This window comes from Phyllostomus hastatus, unplaced genomic scaffold, assembly GCF_019186645.2.
Source record: "Phyllostomus hastatus isolate PE091 unplaced genomic scaffold, TTU_PhHast_1.1 phas_scaffold_78, whole genome shotgun sequence".
Lineage (NCBI taxonomy): Eukaryota > Metazoa > Chordata > Mammalia > Chiroptera > Phyllostomidae > Phyllostomus > Phyllostomus hastatus.
The window spans coordinates 37,676,735-37,699,279 of record NW_025334041.1 but is presented as its reverse complement, the minus strand read 5'-3'; the positions used below and the strand labels follow the sequence as shown (position 1 = coordinate 37,699,279).

At 34.8% G+C, this 22,545-nt stretch overlaps 1 pseudogene; it reads right to left on the bottom strand.

Moving 5' to 3' along the window:
• Nucleotides 1–1,811: 1,811 nt before the first annotated feature.
• Nucleotides 1,812–21,360, bottom strand: LOC123811214 (annotated as a pseudogene).
• Nucleotides 21,361–22,545: the final 1,185 nt, after the last annotated feature.

Genomic DNA, 22,545 nt, shown 5'->3' with positions numbered 1-22,545 from the left:
CATATATTATATGACTTCATTTATATAATGTCCAAGAACTGGTAATACTTGCATATGGCAATTAAAAATGAGAAATTAAATGCCTCTGATAGAGTGATGAGGTGGGAAAAATTAACAGGACAGAGGGCAAAGGGGACCTCTGGACTTCCTAGGATGATGGAAATGTGCACTATTTTGAGGGAATAGTTGTCACATATGCACACAAATTGTTGAAATTCTTTGAGCTGAATGCTTAATACCTGTGCTGTTGGTGGGTTTTAAAACTATTTATTTAAAATGTAAAAACAGGTTAAATGCAACAGATTAAAATGCTATACCACACAAACATTACGCATAAGAGGGATGGATGGATATGTCAATACTGGACACATTTCAGGAAGAGCAGTATTAACAAAGACAAAGGGAAATGTTTACGATTATGAAAATTATTAATTAAGAAGACATAATAATCCTGTTTATATGAACCTAATAATAAAGCATAAAGATATATTCAGCAAAAATGAATAGAATTGTGCCAATACAATGAAATTATACATAACAGTAACAAAATGTTGATAACTGCAATAAGATGGATGAATCTGAAATGCATTACAAGGATAAAAAAGATACATTTTTTATTTCATTTATAGAACATTCTGAAAAAAAATCACAAAGACAGAAAAATAGAAGAGTGATTGCCAGGGACTAGGTTTGGTGAGAGGGTTTGACTATAAAGAGGTTTGAGAGAATTTTTGGGGGGGTGGTGGAGGAAGGAGATAAAACAGTTTTATATCAATTTTAGTGATGGTCCCACCACTGTATACATTTACCAGAACTTGTAGAACTGTTACGCTAACCAAAACAATGCAAAGAAGTGAATTCTGGGTAATGTATTCCCCAAATTGACCACATACTTATCCAGCATATCAAGTAAGACTCAGGTTGGAGTAGATTATCTCTGCTCCTCGCACAGCTGTGGCAAGGATGGCCAGTCCCTCAAATCCACCATCTGCCAGGAGAGAAACAGGAGTGGGTCTGGACAAAGGCACAAGGCAAGACTGAGGGAAATCTGTGCATTTTATATTAAAAAATTACAACAAAATTAAAATAAACACAGAGAATAGTGTAGGACAGCAATTTTCAACCTTTTTCATCTCATGGAACACATTATTACTAAAATTCTGTGGCACATCAAAAAATATTTTATATTTATTGCTGATCTGACAAAAAAGAGTGTAATTCTGCTTCATTCACACCAAATGGCTATTGTTGTGTCTAGCTGTTGTTAGCTTCTTCTTCTTTAAAATTGGATAATCTAAGGGAAAAGAAGTCAGTGTCCCTGACTAAATAGCTATGTACTGCATATTTAAAAATTTTTTTCAATGGACATTGGCTTTGTTTGGGGACTGTTGAGGCAGAAAGGGGCAGCTAGGAGTATTAGGCACACAGGGGGAGGGGCTTCTCAATTTGCATTTTACTTTAGTGCATATTACCTGGAAGTTTGCATGAGTGAGAAATGAGAGGAAAAAGGAAGGCCATGGAATAGATACTTTCCTTAGGAAAAGAAGCCAGGACTAGGACATGGGGACTGGGGGCAGGGAATAAAGGAACCCTTCACATGCTGAGACTCACCAAGGTCACTGCTTGATGCCAGCTTACCTACTCCCCCTACCCTAGTCCAGCTCCTGGCTCAGATGCCTGACCTTCTAGCTCCCTCAAGTTTCTGTGGAAATGAGGGGGATGAGGATATGGTGAATGGTGGCACTCCCTGTACCCAGGTCCCTTGCCTAGAAGAATTGCTCACTTAGCCTATCCTGAAGTCCCAGCCAGAGTCAGGACGTCAGGAAGCCAGGGTGCAGGCAGGGGGAAAAAATGTGCCCTTCTCTGCCTCTCCTGACACTCTGCGTGACTCTGGTTCCTCGCATGAGGTTGCAAATCTTGGCTTGATCCTTGTGTATCTCACCTTCCATCCAGTGTGCCCGGTATGGCCATCCTGCCAGCTGAGCAGATTGCTGCAGTCCCCAGCATGAGTCAGTACTGCCCAGGTGCCTGTGACCTCGGCCAAAGGCCAACGGAGGTAGTCAAATGAAGACATCCCTGACGCTGCACTCAGAGGACCAGCAGAACTCCACAAAGGATGCTAGCCCCCACCTGCTTGGCTGCACGTGTCCTGCTCATGTGTAACAGGGACAAGCCTGCTGGACAGCTTTCTCAGTGTGGCCAGGTTGTTCCACATGTCTAATTTATAGGAAGCCAGCACAGTCTTGGCATCAGGGCAAAACTCCTGGGTCTCCTCTTGCCACTTCTTGAGGACACTGTCCAGTGTGTCAAAGCAGATGATACAGTGTCTGAATCAGGATAGGCCAGGGACCAGATGTCTAAAGTGTCCCATATACTGAGTACAATGTGGTACTTGTCTATCTCAAAATTCTGGCTGTAGTTTTCCAGCGCAGTGGAGACATGAGTCCAGGAGGTTGGAGTTTTGGTGATCACCTACAGCAGCTGACATCTCGTATCACTCTGCATCCCCCACCCCCATGATCTGCAGCAGTTGCTCTTCCTCTCCACATCCCTGCTCCATACTGGCCCCAGCCCTGCCTCCCGGGCCTGGCTACCCACACCTGCATTTCATGGCCCCACCAAACCCCTGCCAACCCACCACCTGGCACTTGTGGCTTATTCTCTCGCCCCTCCCTCAGCTGCTTAAAAATTCTTGTGACCCACCAGTGTGCCAAGGCATACCAGTTGAAAGTCGCTGGGGCAGGGAAATGGAGAAAGCAAGTACTGACCCCTCTTTAGAGAATTTTTCTGTATGGGAATAGAAGATTAGTGCAGTCGCTGGAAAAATAAAATAATGCCACAGGAGTTTTTTGTTTTTTTAAGACCAAGAAACAACCATATAATGTATGCCATATTTTAATAGAGAAAATCCATAAAGAGAAAAATTTGTTGATTGAGTAGAGAGAGGAAAGAATAACATCTTGGAGTAGAAGAGAAAAGAAAGTATCCAGATCTTAACTGGACAGTTGGTCTTTGCTTGATAACATTAACAGTTTCATCCACAGTTACAGCCAGAAAGTTAGAGAAGAGGAGCGTAAGGCAATTGGGTAACTAGATGTCGTGTGCAAGATGTTGGAAGTCATTTTTCTATTGTTTTGATTTTCTCAGTCAATCCATGCAAGGCCAATGACTGCCAATGAAGATAAGAGAGAAAATACTAGAGGTTTAATTAAGAGAGGAGTAGAGGTAAAATGGTGTCCCAGGAGAGAAGAGTGAATGACTCATGGAATTTAATATGACTTCTAGGCACAATGAAGGATTTACTTGAGGTCAGTGGCTATCAATTTATATAGTCACCAGTCAGCATAGATGTCATCATTCTCTCCACTTTTGTTCAGCAGTGTGGGTTCATGGATAGAGTCGGTGGAGAACTGCTTTGAATCACAGTTGCCAAGCAAGTAAAAGTGAAAGTTAGCCAAGAAGGTCTAGAATGTATAGAATATAGATATTATAATGATTGGCCATGGAATTTAATATGGAAATAATATTTAATGCATTGTGGGATTCATTTTACATTTCATAATAAAATAGCAGTGATTACTTTTTTTCAGCCATTCTGGTTTCAGTTAGACTTGAAAGTGTATGTCTAGGTTGTAATTAAAATAGTTCATGTCAATCAATAATTCTAAAAATATAACAAAGACATTTCGAATCAGTGAAATGCATGAGTCATCAGAAAAAAATAGATCTTAGCATTTATGTTTCCTAAATCAGGTAAAATTTGTATAGCACTTGACATTGCCCAACATGGTTTCATAAATGTATCATCTCTTCTTAACAAACTGTGAAGCAGATGGAGCGGCTATTGCCATTTGCACTCTACAAGTGAAAAACCTGAGTGTTCCTTGTGCCTACCCACTTAAAATCATTTAGTTGCTTTGCTCATCATCATGTAGTTTATACTCTCTGACATTACAATTAATTATTTCACTATAATGGGGGAGAAAGAAGAAGGAATACCTCTCAGCCAAGTATTTACATTTTTAGTGTTACGGTCTTGGAGAACAGCTTGATATTCATTTTTGATGATCACATTCAAGAGTCACTAGAAGTAATAAAAAATCGAAACTCAGGCTTTGGAGTCAGACTTGGATTCAAGTTTCTGTTCAGCCACTTATGTTCTAGAAGACCTTAGGCAAGTTATGCAACTAAGATACAATTTCCTCATTTATATAGTGGATATACAAAATTTATCCCAGGGTTTTGTGCTGTTTAAATCTGATGATGCATCAAAAGCTTACATGGTATTTAGCATGTTGTTGCCACTCTATATACAGTAGTTATAATTCTATAATAATTTATATAAGGTTATTTATGAACATGTTTATAAACATATAAACTTTTAGTAATAAGTTTGTTATATAATTGTTCGGTTATAGAAATGCAATTAGCACTTGCTTGCTTCCATAGTAAAAAATATATAAAATAGTACAATGGGGTTTCAAACAAAAATACTTCTTCACCTGAAAATATTCCCACTTCCCTTAGGTGGACACTTCATAGGGACTCTTGTATATGTTTTTCTTTATTGTTTCATCTATGTTACTGAATTTACATGCCTTCTTTGATACAGGTTCTTTCCTAACAAACAACCTACCTTAGCTTTATTTTCTAAATCAATCACATTCTTTAAAAATATATATTTTATTGATTATGTTATTACAGTTGTCACAATTTTTCCTTTGCTCCCTCTTCCCAGTACCCCATTTCCTACAACAGCCCTCCCCCCCAGTTCATGTCCATGGATCCTGCATATAAATTCTTTGGCTTCATATTTCCTATACTGTTCTTAACCTCCCTCTGTCTATTTTGTACCTACCATTTATGCTTTTTAATCCCTGAATATTTTCCCTCAAACTCCCCCTTTCCCCCTCCCCACTGATAACCCTCCATGTAATCTCCATTTCTGTGATTCTGTTCCTGTTCTGGTTGTTTGCTTGGTTTATTTTTTTAGATTCAGTTGTTGATAGTTGTGAATTTGTTGCCATTTGAATGTTTGTAGTATTGATCTTATTTCTTTTTCTTAAATAAGTTCCTTTAACATTTCATATAGTAATGGCTTAGTGATGATGAACTCCTTTACCTTTATCTTGTCTGGAAAGCTCTTTATCTAAATGATCATTTCACTGGATAGAGTGATCTAGGCTGTAGGTCCTTGCTTTTCATTACTTTGAATACTTCTTGCCAGGTGCTTCTTGCCTGCAGAGTTTCTTTTGAGAAATCAGCTGACACTCTTATGAGAACTCGTTTGTAGGTAACTGTCTGCTTTTCTCTTGCTCCTTTTAAGATTCTCTCTTTATCTTCAACCTTCAGCATTTTTTATTACAATGTGTCTAGGTGTAGGCCTCTTTGGGTCCAACTTGTTTGGGACTTTCTGTGATTCCTGGACTTGTGTACCTATTTACTTCATCAAATTAGGTAAGTTTTCTTTCATTATATTTTCAAATAAATTTTAAATTTCTTGCTCTTTCTCTTCTCCTTCTGGCATCCCTATGATTCAGATGTTTGTATGTTTGGAGAGGTCCCAGGGGCTTCTCATTCAATCCTCATTTGTTTTTAATTCTTTTTTATTTTTGCTGTTCTGATGGAATGATTGTTCCTCCTGCTGTTCTGATTTAATGTGTTTTTCTTCCTTATGTGTCAAATCATTGATTTGACACTCAGTTTCATCCCCTCTACTGTTGGTTCTCTGTAGATTTTTCTTCATTTCAATTAGTGTAAACTTTATTTCTGCCTGGGTCTTTTTTATGCTGTTGCTGTACTCAGTGAGTTCTTTGAGAATCCTGATTATTAGTGTTTTGAACTCTGCATCTGATTGATTGGTTATCTCCACTTCGTTTAGTTCTTTTTCTGGAGTTTTGTTTTGTTCTTTCAGTTGGGCCATATTTCTTTGTCTCCTCAATTTGTCATCCTCTCTGTGTTTGTTTCTCTACATTAGGTAGAGCTACTTTAACTTCCTGTCTTAGTAGCATGGCCTACTGTAGAACATACCTGTAAATTCTGTGGGGTGGAGCCTTATTTATTGCCAGGGTCATACAACCCATTTCACCACTTTGTGACTCTGTGTAGGGGGAGTGCTCAGAGAGGGGATGGTGCTGCTTTCTGGCTTCTAAAGGTTTGCCTGGGAGGGATTTGTCTCCCAGCACTTGCCCTGTTTCTGTCTCTTCACTTTCTCCCTGTATGTTATTTGTGCCCTTCTGGCTATTGATTCAGCTGGTGCTGAATCTCAGAGGGCGTGCATATGTGTAAGTCCTAAATCCATGCAGGCACTTTAAGATGATTCTCTTGAAAATCTGGCTGTTTCTTCCACTGCCCCAACCCCCACTGGTTTTTACAGCCAGAAGTTATGGGGATTTATCTCCCTGTTACTGGGACCCTGGGGGTGGGTCATTTGGTGTGAGGTTGGGATCCCTTGCTCCTGAGGTATTCCTCCTGATTTTTATCTACCACGCGTGAATGTGGGACCACCTGTTCTGCCCCCTCTCCAAGCCACTCTGTCGCCCCAAATTCTCCACCTCTCCCCACATCTCTTCCCCTTATACTCATCTGGAAGAATGTATCTTCTTTAAATCCTTTGTTGTTGGTCTTCCATACAGCTCAATTTTATGATAGTTCTGGGTGATATTTGTTTGTAGTCTACATGTAATTTTTCTGTAGTTATGCAAGGAAAAAAAATGTGTTTACTTACCCCTCCATCTTGACTGGAAGTCCCAATCACATCCTTTTTTAATAGGTGGAAAGAATTCTATTTCATGAAAACGCTTTAATTTTTCTAACTGTTCTGTTTTATAGAACAGTGGCTTTGTTTCTAGCTTTTTAATATGCCAAAATTTTCATGAATACCTTGGTAAATATATTTTTGCAGTTTTATTATAGTATGTATTTCAGATAAATCTTCCAAAACAAAATTGCTGGGTTAAAAAAATATGTGCAACACACAGAACATTTCTCCTAACTCCATACAGCAACATTTTTTTTGCTTCCCCTGTGAGAAGCAAAAATATCCTCTTTGGGTGATATTTAAAGTCAGGTCCACAAGTAATCAAAGTCATAGGAAAAGTCCCTGTTGTCAATTTCAAGTCATTCTGGAACAAATTTGCCCAGCTATCACAAATAATTCTTAAATTGATTACAGATGTTTATAGCCCTAAATTATTGTAGAATAAGTGCAGCTAAATCATTAACCTGAGATTCATGTTACTCTTACTCAGGATAGTAGTAGTGATTTTTATAAAATATGACTGGTGATAGAAATTTGTTTTATATATGAATAAATATTTGATCCAGGAGGAGCTAATGTCTTCTGCTTATGCTCTCTCTACAATTTCTGCCATCCACTACTACTTTATGAATTGACATGGTTTGAAATTTTAAAGCTAATGTATCATAGGAAATATTCCTTGGCAAAACTCTTATTTGAAAAATCACTGATGACCCAGTTGTATGCTGAGTTCACATTTCATTGTTGTATACCTTATTGCAAATAGGACCATAGTTTCATATTTTTATGTGTTGCCCCCCTACCTTCCCCTCTTCAATGTAGCTCAATGAGGTGTTGGAAGTCTTGTTTTATTACTTTATTTGGTAACACTGTATTTTTTTCAAATAAAGGGACAATCACATGGGTAAAATTTGCAATCTGTTCCTTTCTTATAATTCTAATTTCTAAATAAATTTAGTAATATTTGCTTAACTTGTTCTTTTCAAATCTATTTTTAAAAATCACCTTTATATTTACTTATTTGAATCTATCTTTAACATGCTTTTCTACTAATCCTAATTGAGTCTGAATGACATGATTCATATAAGGATCACACTCATGTTCTTTTAAGCTCATGTTGAGCTTAAAAGTTCAACATTTGGAAAAACAGAACAACCTCTTACTAAATACATTCAAGATTATTATGTATAAATTAAGATGTTTACAAAATTAATTGAATATTTAACATAAATCCACTTGCATGTTACTCTGTATGAGTGACCTGCAATAAAACTTATTTTTATGGACAAAAGTAAGGTCATGGAAACTATAAAGGGGAACTGAATCCTGCTATAGATAATGCTGGCAATCTGGATAGGTATCGCACACCTTATGAATAGGCTGTGGCCATTTGAAAGCATTTGTTTGTCATTTTCACAAACGTTCATCAAGATAGTATATGGTGGTGCAATTGATCATATAAATCTGGTGTTCTCATGGTGATTTTATCCTATTACTTTGCTTCCTTTCTAAACCTAGTGATTTTTTAATTGACCCTCAGCTTGAAATATAAATGTTATTTTATGATTGATTAAAAATAGTTTTAATAGTCTTTAAAAGCTAAAATATGTAGTAGGACACTCCCAGAGCAACTGTATTTTGTATTATTGCCACCCGCACTGCTGTATGAGGTGCTGCTAATGAAAGACCTGCAGATAGCAGTGACAAGACACCTACCTGTTTTCCCTGTGGCAGCATAATGGATGAAACGTTCATCTGCCACTAACCAGAGGTGTCATTTTTCTTTTCCATTCACAACTTGTCTGAACTTAGTGTACTGGGTCACTTGTCACCCTCTGTGAGCATTTGTGCAAGTTAGCAAGGGTTTTTTGGGGGGAGGAAGTAAATCTTTGCAAAACGTCAGAGTCTTCCTCTTCTTGTTAAAATTGGAAGTGTCTATGGCAATATCCTTATAAATCTGTAGCTTGTAGATTTTTACCAGTAATAGCTTAATGTTTTTATATTAACTTAGCCTAAAACTTTCCATTTTTGTCTCATCTTTAAAAAAGACAAAGGCACGTAGAGAGAAAATTAAAGTTGTGCACTGGCGGGTGTGGCTCAGTGGATTGAGCGCCAAAAGAAAGGTCAATCCGAAAAAAGGGCACATGCCTGGGTTGTGGGCCAGGTCCCCAGTAGGGGGTGCGAGAGGCAACCACACACTGATGTTTCTCTCCAACTCTTTCTCCCTCCCTTCCCTTCTGTCTAAAAATAAATAAATAAAATCTTTTTTTTAAAAAAAAGTTATAATCTTACACACATTGAATACCCACTGTTATGCCAATTAAACAGTGAGATGCATGGAAAGAGAGAATGTCTAAGTGTAGTTTCAGAGGAAATTCTGGGTGATGAGGCTGTTTCATTTTGAGTGACAAGTAGACTTCGCCCTAACACACACAGTGCAATGCTACATTCTGTGCAATGTCAGGAAATGACATATAATGGAGCCCTCTAAAGGAAACACTCCCTGACTTTCCCTGAAGGCCACACTCCGTGTTAGTCTTCCAGTATCGTATTGTCTTAGAAAGCAGTAATCTGGAATTTATCAAGAATATCTGCTTTTCTTTGCAAAAATTTTTGTATAAAAGTTCATTTGGTAATATGCCAAAGAACACTGTTGTGCAACAATTACATCGATGACTCAATTACATCGATGACTCTGACCTGATTGGATGATTTAATTCTAGTTACATTTTTTAAGAGAGGGAGGAAACAATTCCTGTCCTTGATATTATAGTGTAATTTCAAGTAAGATTTCTAAAAACTTCTGTATCAAGAAATAAGTAGATTTCATAAGCAATCTTAATGATTGTTAGAAAAATGAAAAATTCATCCACAATATGGGCACCAATTTTTTGACTTGATTTTCTTAAGTTTCCCTTAATTCTTTCTTATGCATAATTTTAAGTGTCAATAGTTCTGAACTTTTCCTGAAAGAAGTAAATTAAAAAGAAACAGGTAAACAATATAAAACAACTGTAGAACCTTACTGCAGCTTGGGGAATATTTTTTCTTTCTGCCTTTATTCTGTGTTATGATTAAGTTGGCGTTTATTTACAGAAGGTGTCAAGTGGCTTTACACTAAGACTTTTAAGTGTTTACTCTGTGAAATAGTAAGATATACATCATCCATAGCTAAGTACATATTTGGCTTTAAACAAAAAGGAACTAAGTTCAAGGTGAGAGTTTAGTATTTTTTCCATTATTTCTTTGTTGACTATTCATTGATTATTTACTTTATTATCATGTCATTCTTTTAATTGAAGACCAGTGCATAAAAAAGCTAAGAAACCTATTGTTTTTACCAAATGAAATCTTGGGATTGACAGCTCCATTTATTGTAGCAAGTTGAATGTTTCAAAAGATAACTTTATAATTTTCAAACTCATGATGCCAATGATGGCATGAGTATATTAAAAGTTATTTATAGCATGATTACATTGAAACATAGAAAACATTTATCAGCAATTACAGGTATTATTGTCTATTCATAGTCCATTTTATAATGTTTTTGGGCTTTGTGTATAGCATCAAAAACAGAAAAATACCCAAAATGAATAAAAGAAATCTTATTCAGGCTGATTAATACAACTATTTGACTTTGATTTTTCCTGCCATCTGGTGGCAAGATCAAAACTCAGGCAATATGTACTCAACCACATAAACAAGGAACTCTAATTTTAAATCTTTTTAAGTTGACAAACAAGTATGGTCATATTAATATATATATATATATATATGTGTATAATTAGTGTATGCATAATATGTATACAGGTGTATAATTAGTATATACTAATTGTATGTGTAATATGATAAAAAAGAGTTATTTTAACAATATAAGTGAATAGGACCTCAAGATTAACATAATCTTTCCAACTAAATATTTGTTATAAATTTAGTGGACAAGGTTGTACCATATTCATTCATTTTAATATAGTTGAATTTGATTGAAATATAAAAGATAGTTTTTAATCAAGAGCTGCTAAAAAATGAGAGCTCTTAATTTTTAAATAAATTTGATGAATGGAAATAAATGTCTCTTTCTAAAGATGTTTAAAGTTTGAAATGGAGGTTTAAGATTAAATTTTATTTTATGTAAGTTACTTAGAATGCATTTCCTTCAAATGAGAGTATAACATATATCATAAAGCATTTTTATTATAATAGAACTACTTTATTTAATATTTTACATCTTACTGAACAAAAAAATTTAACATGCATGAAAATTTAATACTTCTAAAAGTTTAAAATAGATGGTTGATTAATAAAAATTCTTATAACTATGTATAATCATTGGAAAGGTGTAAAAGATAGTGTAATATATTACATATTAATTTTAGTCAAGTTATCTGAACTAGTGACAGCAATATTTGGCAAATTCAGTTCTTCATCTCATGACTTATTTTTAACAGATATAATCTGAAATTTCAATGTGAGCTATTTCTTCTTACAATTTGATCTGAGGCTTCTTATCAATACATTTGTATATAATTAAAAAGAATAGTCAAAAATTTTATAAAGAATAGTCATGTTTATTACTGTTATAAAAATTTTCTTAAGTTTATAACTATAAACAACTTAAAAAATTATGAATTGTATTTTTCTGAATTTCAGGAATAAAATATCTGCTTTGTTTTGTATATGGGAAAGGGCAGGATTAGAAAAAGATTTAACCATTGTAATAACCAAAATATACTTCAACTTTCATTGCAATGAATATTCTTGCCTACATAGTTGGAAATAGGCAGTAGCTTAAATAACCTGTGAGACAGCTGAATGGCCGATTCGTGCAGTCCTATGGATCCATGTTCTGTCTACACAGCATAACCTGATATGGACATTTGGCAGCTACCCAATTTATGCTATCCTTGATAATTCAGGCCTTAAAGTAGATTTAACACTTGTGAATAAGATGCCTAAGTGAAGAATGTTTGGGGAGGATATTCTAAAATTATTTCATGCACTTCACAACTTAAGTTCCCCATGAGAAAAAAAATTAAAAAGCAGAAAATACCCCCTTTCTTATTTCTAATCCCCCATGCTTATAAAGATATGCTTATAAAAATAAATTAGATATTGATACACCTAGAATGTTTGAGTCAAGTCAATGTGGGGACTGGAAGATGGATACGGTCTTAATATTGTAGACTCTATTATTAAATTTAGAAACTCTGAATTATATAATTCTCAGAGTTCTAAATTAGCACAGGAGTCACTCATCAATTTTTTGAGCATGCATGTGTCAGACATTATAATTAAATAAATGACTAAGGAGGTACAATCATCTAACTATCTAATTTTGATGGGCTAGGTGTCAAATGATAAAAATCCTACCATGTAAAATTAAGAATCTAATATGAAGTAGAAAGACTTAAATTCACAAGTATTTGATATGTAATAGATATTACTATATTGATTTATGTAACTACATAGCTATTTGTCCTATAGTAAAGCCTTTTAAAAATCACTAAGTTGAATACATTTTTCAATTAAAAACAATAATCTGAATTTTGTTTGCATACAACTTAAACAAATAACTGTGGTATACTTAGCTTAGCTTACATATAATGTCATAATGTCATTTCAGTGTATTGCAGGGGTGCAAAAACAAACAAAAAGATCCCCATTTGTATTACATGTTAGAAATGCTCATTTAATCTAGCAATTCTGTAATTTAAATCTTACACCCATTATTGTGATAAAAACCTGAGGCTAATGGGCCCCAAGTGATGTGGCTAATGTCAGCTATTAAGTGATAAAGCAAGGGCACACAAACTCAAGTCTTACTCTAGGATACAAGCCATACTCATTTGTGTGCTTTAAGTAAATAGACATGAATTTTGGTGTCAAAGATAAGTGGGTCCCAATCTTAGCTTCACCACTGAACACCTAGTACCACTGAAAAGATTTGATGATAACGCTATCTCTAGTGCAAAATGGAATGTCAGGAAGGGTGGAGAACAGAAAAGTGGCTACTTTCCAGCTTCCCCTGAGTCACTTATCCTTCAAGTACAGAATATATTCTGTCTCAGTAACAAGCAAGTACATCCCACATCTATGGAGGTATGTATGACAATCTGTCAAATTTCAGTTCTGCAGCTCCGTGGCTCTACCAGGGAGCATCAGGATTTGAGGGCAGAGCAAACTGTGGGGAAGTTGCTTACACTAGCTAATAAACTTCTGAAAGTAGTGGAAGATTTAATATTTAGAGGAGGAAGATTTGTCTTTCATTTTTTAGTAGCTTTCCAAAAGTAATATTTATTTTTAAAAGTTTCAAGTAATTTGAATTAATAGAAAAAATGAATTGATTTTTTACAAGAATCCCTTGAAATGAACCTAGAAAATGTTTTGTTTAAATGAGGCATTTCTTCTAGATAAAGAAGAACAATCTCAAGTGTTCCTATATTTAATCTACTGATGGATATATTCTAAATAAAGTTAATAAACCACTGTATATCTATTTGAGGTGTTCTCCCTTGGGAATATTAAGATATGGTTATGAATAAGGGAAAACAATTCTAATTCTCAATTTCTTCTGAAACATATTAGCCAATTAATCATTGGGGAAATATAATTATTGAGCAAAAAAATCCAGTTATAGTTACAGGAAAAAACAAACCAAAAAAATCTATATCTACATCTACCTATATCTATCTAACTATCTATCATCTATCTATATGTAAATAAAATGAAGGAATCATCTGAGGTCTAAGTGTTGACTTTCAGTCCTCGTACTTCCACTGACAAACAATGCAGCCTTGGGTGACACATGAAACTTTATGTTCACAACCTATTTCTTTAACTGTGTTGATGTTCATGAAGTGAGAAAGCAATGCCTCACATTTATAAAAAGTGAATAATTTTCCTTCTCTAGCCTTTTGGTAAAAAGGATGCATTTCACTGCTCATTTAACATATGCAGCATCTTTTATTTGTGTTTTACACTGAAGAGAAGTGAGTATTTAAAACATTATTATTTAACATATTGACACCACTAATTCATCAAAGTCCAGTTAGCTTTGTGGCTATGTTAATCATAAAAGTAGATGGGATGAACAGTTTACTTTTTAATTTTGAAAGCATTTTTTAAATACACTAACAGAATTACTCAATTTCAATTTACATACTATGATTGCCTACCTAGGAAATTGGAATTCCTGCTTTTTGCCTTTTCTTGAGGCAAGAGCCTCTAGCCTGTTAGCTTTGTGATTACAGGATTCCTCCCACCTTTCTCCTGATTGTCCCTCAGATTTGACATTTGAACGTCTCTTTCAGTTCCTACTAAAATCTTTAGAGTACATAGCACTAGTTCCATCACCCTCCCAGCACCTGCTTTTTATTTTATACATAATGTTATCCTTGCTTCTATAAAAACTCTCTGAGGACTCATTATTACATTTCCAACATGTGACTCACTGTCATGTTGCAGGAAGTTGTTGTGGTATCAGGGAAAAAGGTCATATGAGATGCAAAGTGAATTGCAGTTAAAAACACATACTCATATTTCTAAACACTCTGACTCAAGTATTGAAAAAAAGTAAGTGTAGCCACTGAACCATTAAGAGCAAGAAGGATTCATACTAGATCTGTTGATAGAAAAGAAATTTTCCACAGAGTGCTGATCACTATACTTTATTTGGACTTTATTTCTTTATGATAGAATAAACATTGCCCTGGCTGGTGTGGCTCAGTGAATTTAGCACCAGCCTGTGAATCAAACAGTCGCTGGTTCAATTCCCAGTCAGGGCACATGCTTTGGTTGTGGGCCAGATACCCAGTTGGGGGCACATGAGAGGCAACCATACATTGATGTTTCTACCCCTGTTTTTCTCTCTCCCTTCCCCTTTGTCTAAAAATAAATAAATAAATAACCTTTAAAAATATTAAAAATAAAATAAACATAGTAATAATGTATTGCAATGTTTTAAAAATCCCTTTAAAGACTCATTTTTTAAAACAAAGAGCAACAACAAAAAACTTCAGTAACATTTGTAGCAGGTAGACAATAAATATTATCAATCCTAGTAGACATGAAAGAAAGTATTGAAGGTAGATATGATCAAGCCAATGGTGTGTGAAAATTGATACAAGCAGAGAAATAGAAAGGAATACAGGGTCTGAATTATTCATTTTCTGAAGGTTTCCTTGACACTCTGAAAAAAACAATCTTTGCATTTAATATGAGTTTTATAATTTCTCATATAAATTTAGTAATTTTAAAGAAATATAATTTTCTCCAACTTAACTATGATTTACTTAATAAAATTTAAATTGTTACAGTATATAGCTTTCAGAAGCATTAAAGAGGTTTCCATCAACTACATTCAATAATGGTATAAATTCTAATTTTAAAAATGTTAAGAATTCTTGACTTAGAACTTTAAAAACTAATTTAAAGAAATGTGATATAATCACAGATGTACCCTTACACTGGACTTTCTAATCCTGCAAATTGAAAGCAAATAAAGTAATGAGAAATATATCTGGCTTTCTTTTCTTACCTCAACAGATTAAGGATCTAGTAATATGGTGCTATATCCTTGTGTGACATTTATATTTTGCAGGCATTTTTCCAAAAATATAATGAAGCATGAGGAACTATAATTTGCTAATCAATCCTTTTAAAATGAGAAAAAATAGCAATTATAATTATTATTTTCAAAAAATTTTATGCAACTGGTAGGCTTTTCTAAATGTATTTTTCTACCATCTAGCAATAAAGCAAAGAATATAAACTCATCTACCCTCTTAAACCTTGACATTTGATAAAATTGAGGTAAATAATTATTTACAACTGAAAGATCTCAGAGCTTTTACACTGCTCCCAGTCCATTTGTTGACACAAATACTAGCAATTTGAATTATAACATGCTGTCCCATTTAATCAGTGTTTTACAATTTAATGATACCTTACACATTCCATCTAATTTAAGACACACAAAGTTCTGTGGTAGATGGGGATTTTTTTAACCATATTCCAGAATAAGGAAGCTGAAGCTCAAAGAGGAAGTACATGTAGGAAGTGGAGAAATCAGGGCTTGAACTTCCTGGTCTCATGTGTTCTTGTCACTCTTTGCAACTGATACCCAGACATACCAAAGTGCAAGATTAGTCACATAAGCTTCATTAAGATACCTATACTCACTCGCTCCATTTATCTTAGATTTCAAACTAAGATAATCCCCAAAATGTCTGGTTGAGAATTGTAATTTTTCTTATTTAAGAAAGTGTAATGTACTATAAGTATGCCTCATTCTAAATACCATGCAATGGACACAATGTTCTATAGATGAGGTGTGAAATCAATAGCAGATTTAATGTGTCAATGAATGTTCTTAGTGAGCAGTCTGCAGCTTCCTGTTTTAGTCATTTACATCCTTAAAACTGGTTCTTACATTCAATATGTTTAAACATTCAAAGACCCAAATTTCAAGGATCTTCACTGACTATCCTGCTGTGTCCCATCAGGAGTGACACGGTAACAGCACGAAGAAGACAGGGTTTAACTTTTACAAAATTATAATGTTGTCCCTTGCAAGGAACACAGTTTTGGTGGGTAATTTTCCATTATGAATATGTATTTTTGATGCACAAATACTTGGACAGCTTTTTTACAGCTGTCTTCACTTCTTTTAAATAAGACAAACTTTAGAAGCATAATTAGGATGCGTACACATAAAGAGATAATATTTTGTGCATCCTAATCAAGCATAGGCTATGAACAAACAATGAACATATGTGCCTTCTTCCCCTTTCTCTGTATTATGTATGTGAATCTTTGAGGACCAAAATAAACAAAGACATTCTGAGAAGGGTTAAGTCTACTTTACAGTACATTACTATTAATATTTAGCTAATTGGAATACTATTAAGATAGAGTGGATTCAAATGGAAGAAAGCTAAATCACATAGAGAAAATAATCTGTTTCATGTTCATAAAAAATAAACTTATGATTTATTTTGTCCTTTGATTCTAATTTCTCATTTAATTTTTGGTTGTTCAATTCTTTCACAGTTTATGTTTTCCATCTGCACCACAAAGACCAAGATTTTAACACCAAGATTTGTAAGTCTGAAGATTCTACCATTAAAAATTTGTGATATTCAGTCTTTTGGACATTTCTTTTGATGCCAAGCTATCTTTTTTAAGTCTCTTTTTATTTTTTTAAGTGTTGGTGATAGCCAATGTATCTTAATTATTTTTCTCTCTCCATGAATATATAACATTTCATGTATGAGCAGCACCTTACAATTTATAAAGCATTTTCCCATGTGGTATTAAGCCTTGACATGTTACATATTGAATGTTTTTCCCTCATAAAAATATACCTTATTACCAAAGCATTCGGAGGAATTAACAAAAGATGGATGGCCTGATTTTCAGCTTATATTACATTTCCAGGATACCGCGGCTGCAATATTTTATAGTTCAGCATATAATTCAAGTATTCATATTAACCAAGCAAAGAAATGACAAAATTTTACATATAGCAACTGTGACTTCTGGAGTCTTCCCAAGGAATTTTATGTAAAGAAGCCAAAGTATCCCTGAAAGAATATAAGTAACAAATTTTAAAAGTTTACTGATACAGACACTAGCTCTAGAGGATCACTAAAGTCTCTTATTTTTTTTTTTATTAGAGTAACTATTGTCTGTTCCTTTGCCTGGCTGGTTTCCTTTAAGTCACATTTACTCCTCGTTAGTAGTCTGGCATCTTTAATTAGTCATGTTCCTCAGATCTTTTATTTGGAGTCTGTCTGTAATAATCAAGGCCCTTTCTAATACAGAAGCAGGTTACCATGTACAGAAGCCTGGTTCATTCTAGTAGAGTAGTTTGCATTTGTAGCACAGGATCAGGGTGGACCTAAAGTAAAAACAAGTGAGGTTCAATAAAAAGAGATGGTTCAATAGAAAAAGATGGGGAAGAGGATATTTGTATGTACAGCCTGTTCAACCCATGAAGTCCCAAATTCTGACATCTTCACCTCTTTCCAGAGAGAAAATGTGCTGCTGAGCCCCTCCCCTAGGCTATTGACTTGATTATATTTTCAAATGTCCTCTCTATATTAGCTCTCTCTCTTATAGTTGAAAGTCTCCTCCATCTTAATACATGTTCCCTCAATATTATAGTCACTACAGGCTTCGTTCAATATCTCTCTCTTAAATAGCCATCAACCTTTTTGAAATAGTTAAACTCTCTTGTTTCCATTTTTTAGCTCAATTCAGTCCTCAATACACTGAATCTGCATTGTCTGTACCACACTAAAGTAATAATTCTTGAAAAATTTACCAGTGACTTTGTTATTCAAATCTTATAACCACTTAAAAATTTTTAAATTATTTAACCTCAGAAGCATTAGACTCCATTAGAACTTGTTCATTAAAACTTTAAAGGAAAGCTCCCACTTACTGAACTCTCATACAACCCTGACAATAAAGCAATGCTACCCTATTTTTCAACTTAAAAAAGCCCAGAAAATTCATGGGCCTGAGGTTATACAAGTGACTGTCAATGCACGGAGTGGAAATCAAATCCTTATCCCCCAAATTGTCACTAAAGTTATAATGAAGAGAAGACAGAAAAGGAGTTTGCATTTGGGCTGATTCCTGAAGAATCAAGGACCTGCTATGGGAAATTTTCAGAAGACAATGTTCTAGAAAAAAGTGAAACAAGTACAATGGCCTAAGTTATTGGCATGATTGATATGTTTAAGAACAAAAGTTGTTAATAAAAGGTCTCACAGAGTGTGATAATGCAAAGGAGTAAGCAAGGCATACATCATTAAACCCCGTGCTGAAATTTTGCATTTTTCCCTAATTGTGATAGAAATCCATAAAAATGAATGCAAACACAGTCATGATATGATCTATTTTTCACTTTATGAAGATCATTATAATTGGTGCATAGAAGTTGGACTGTAGAAAAAAGATAAAAGATGGGAAAGTTATATATAAATGATACATAAGAAAGTCATATTTAGTTGCTTTTGGAACACAGAGGTATAAGGAAGAGTTTTTATTACCTAACCTATTAATAAACTTTTATTTTTGAAGCAGGAGCATTTAAGTCTTAACAGGAACCTGAGCTATTTCAGGAGTAAACATAGAAACCATAAACAGTAATATTAAAAATAAAGTTTGCTGTATGGTTCCAAGAAATACAGAGGTTTAAAGGTAATAATAAATCCTTCAATTGTGAAATTTTGACACTACCATTATTGAGTTCTATAATCATACCAAAACAGGACTGGGTTGTGTGCAACTGTAAACAAATCACCTCAATTTTCCTATTATCAGTTTCTTGTATATGAAATGAGAAGATTATGAGGCATCAAGTGGAAATGGAAAGTTTAAATTATGCAGGATGAGTAAATTCTAGATTTGATGTACAAAGTAGTGCATTACCACCATAAGTTAACATTTAATTATTATATACTTAAATTTTTTTGTTAAGCAGGTAAATCGTGTTTAAGTGTTCCTACCTCAAAACAAATAAACAAAAATAAAGAGGCAGGAGTAATCTTTTTGTGGGTGATAGTTGTGTTTGTTACTTTGATTGGGGTGATGATTTCACAGTTATATGCATACTCCAAACTCAACAAACTGCATGTAAAAAAAATAACCATTTTTTATTTTGACATGTTAATTACATCTCTATAAAATTAAAAATATGGGAAATTATATAACATCAGTGATTTTCAAAAAAGTATTGAGTGTTTTGCTGTAATGACGTGGTTTTCAAAATGGATGAAGGTTGGCTGTGCAGGCCAGGGCCTTCTTGTCACTCTCCTCCCCACTTAAGTAGCTCCATTTTTTTGTTTGTTTTATATATTAGACTTGCAATATTCCACCTGAAATAAGCTAAAAAATATTGAAAATCTGCTAATTCATCTGAAGCCACTGTTAGACATAATACTACATAGATGTATCATTCACCTTCTTTTCCCTTTTGCATAGATATTTGTACATGGTTTCATGCATGTTATTGCCACATAAATACATATAAATTTCAATTTTTATTTCTAATACAGTCTTGACTCATGAGCATGAATATGTCCAACTGCTTGGGTTTATTTAAGACGCTCAGAAAGATCCCAAACTCAACAATACTACCAATAAAACACTTGATTCCTCTTTATTTGTTTCTCATTGCACAAGCCGGAAAAGCAGAAACGTCATCCTATGTTTCTCATTTCAATATATGTCCCAGGGTTCTATATTCTACCTCTCAAATACCTACCAACTACTCCATCTACTTTGGCTACTACCTTTATTACCAGCATCAACATTTTTTTCAGGTCATTAAACAGCTTTCTGTTGGCCCCCTCTTCAACACACTTGTCCAAATTTCAGCTCAAAACTAACTTCTGCTATATAAATCTGATCATTTTCTTTCCTTTGAATGGCTTCCCAGTTTGTTCAGGACACACTTCATATGCTGAGCATAGATGCTAAGGCTACAATAATTAATCACTATGTACCAATCACGCCTCTTGGTGCTTTAATGTAAAACTGGTATGTGGAGGAAGTTAGTCTGTGGCATAATCCAAATTAAACTTTGTTTTTGTCTTACACCATCTTTACAAAATATTTTTCATGAAGCTTGTAGGCCCATGAATTGACTGTCTTTTCTTAAGTAAAAGATAGCTTTTTAGCCCTGGATGGTGTGACTCAGTGGGTTGAGTGCTGGCCTGCAAACAGAAAGGTCCCCAGTTTGAATCCCAGTCAGGGCACATGCCTGAGTTGCAGGCCTGGTTCCCAGTCAGGGGCATACCTCAGGCAACTGATTGATGATTATGTTTCTCTCACACATTTATATCTCTCTCCCTTTCCCCCTCTCTCCCTATCTCTCTAAAAATACATACAATCTTTTTCTTTTAAAGGAGGGTTATCAGCGTGGAAGAGGATGGGGGCAAATGGGGGAAAGGGTACAGAGTATAAGAAACACAAATGGTAGGTACAAAATAGACAGGGAGAGGTTATGAATAATATAGGAAATGGAGAAACCAAGGAACTTATATGTATGACCCATGAACATGAACTAAGGAGTGAGGGAAATGCTGGTGGGAGGGAGGGGTGCAGGGCAAAGGGGAATAAAGGGGAGAAAAAATGGTAAAACTATAATAGTACAATCAATAAAATACATTTAAAAATAAAAAATTAAAAAGTTTTATTCAGGAAAAAAGATAGTTTTTAATAACTTAAGTCAGAAACACAGCCTCAATTTTGAATATATACATACCTATATGTATAGAATAGCCATATATAGTCCATATAAAATTGGTGATTATATATATATGTATGTGTATATATGTATGTGTGTGTGTCTCCAACCAAGATGGACCTGATATAACAACAGATCTTCTTCTACCTGACTGCTCAAGCTAGCCTCAGCCTGGAGGGCTCGTTGGTACCTTGACCCGGAAAAGTCTAGAAGCTGACTGCTTTTCCTGGAATGCCTTCATGAATAATTCAGCTGTGCCCAGCTGGCATGCTCTCACCTGCAGCTCACCTCTCCAGGCTTGAGCTGATGGAGGTAGCACCACTTTACCCTTTACTCCCATGAGAACAGATGCTTGCAGGTTGGCAATTATTTCTATTCATAAAATTTCTTCAGAAACCCTCCTCATCTCTCTTTATTCTAAGCATGTAAATGGTTTCAAAAGGGTAAAGAGTTTTAGAAGATTACCAGTGTTCAGAAATTTCTTTCAAAATTCTGTATGTGATGATATGGCACCTCAATTTACAATTTTTCAGGTTTTGGAGTCTAATTGATATTTCAATTATAGTGTGCATTATTTAATTTACTCCTTAGAATAATCCTATGAGATAAATCTAATTGCCTTTGTGCACTTGTAGAACTGACTTTAATAGGAGTTAAATAAATTTGTGTAAGTTACAGACCATATAAATGACTAAGTCAGAAATCAATTCCAGGCACTGGGCTTTGGGTCTATGACCCTAAGTCCTGAACTATACAGTCTCTCATGAAATTCCTTTTAATGATATGGACTCTATTCACTTTTTAAGCCACTTTCCCATTTTCAGTGCATTCCAACATCACTGACCTTTTAAGAACTATTTTCAGCCCTGGCTGGAGTGGCTCAGTGAATTGAGCACCCGCCTGTGAAACAAAGGGTTGCTGGCTTGATTCCCAGTCAGGGTACATGCCTGGGTAGTGGGCCAGGTCCCCAGTAGGGGGCGCATGAGAGGCAACCACACACTGATGTTTCTCTTCCTCTCTTTCTCCCTCCCTTCCCCCTCTAAAAGTAAATAAAAATAAATGAAATCTTTAAAAAAAGAACTATTTTCACTTTCCAACCTTCCCTCACTTCCTGCCTTCACACAGACCATTTTCTATACTAGAAATAGTCCTCCACTTTTCTTCCTTTAATACTGATCACCTCCTGAACTATTATTTTCAAAACAGCTGCTTTCTTGATCTTACCAGGTGTAAATACTTCCTTCAACATGCCAGTAAATAACAGTATTGGAGCAATTTTTTCTATTCTTTTATAATTTGTTTACATGTCTGCCTCTCCTACTAAAACTCTGAGCTCAGGCAGATAGAGATTATATTCTGTCCATCAAGTCCTAGAGGAGCTTTTTGTTGAATGAAAAAAATAATAGGCTCCATGTAGGCCACAGGCTACCAATGGTAAAATTAAATGCTTGCCAAGTATTCTGGATAGAAGGGCAAATCTTTGGAAATAATCTAGTCCAACAAATTCATTTAAGAGTCAGGAAAA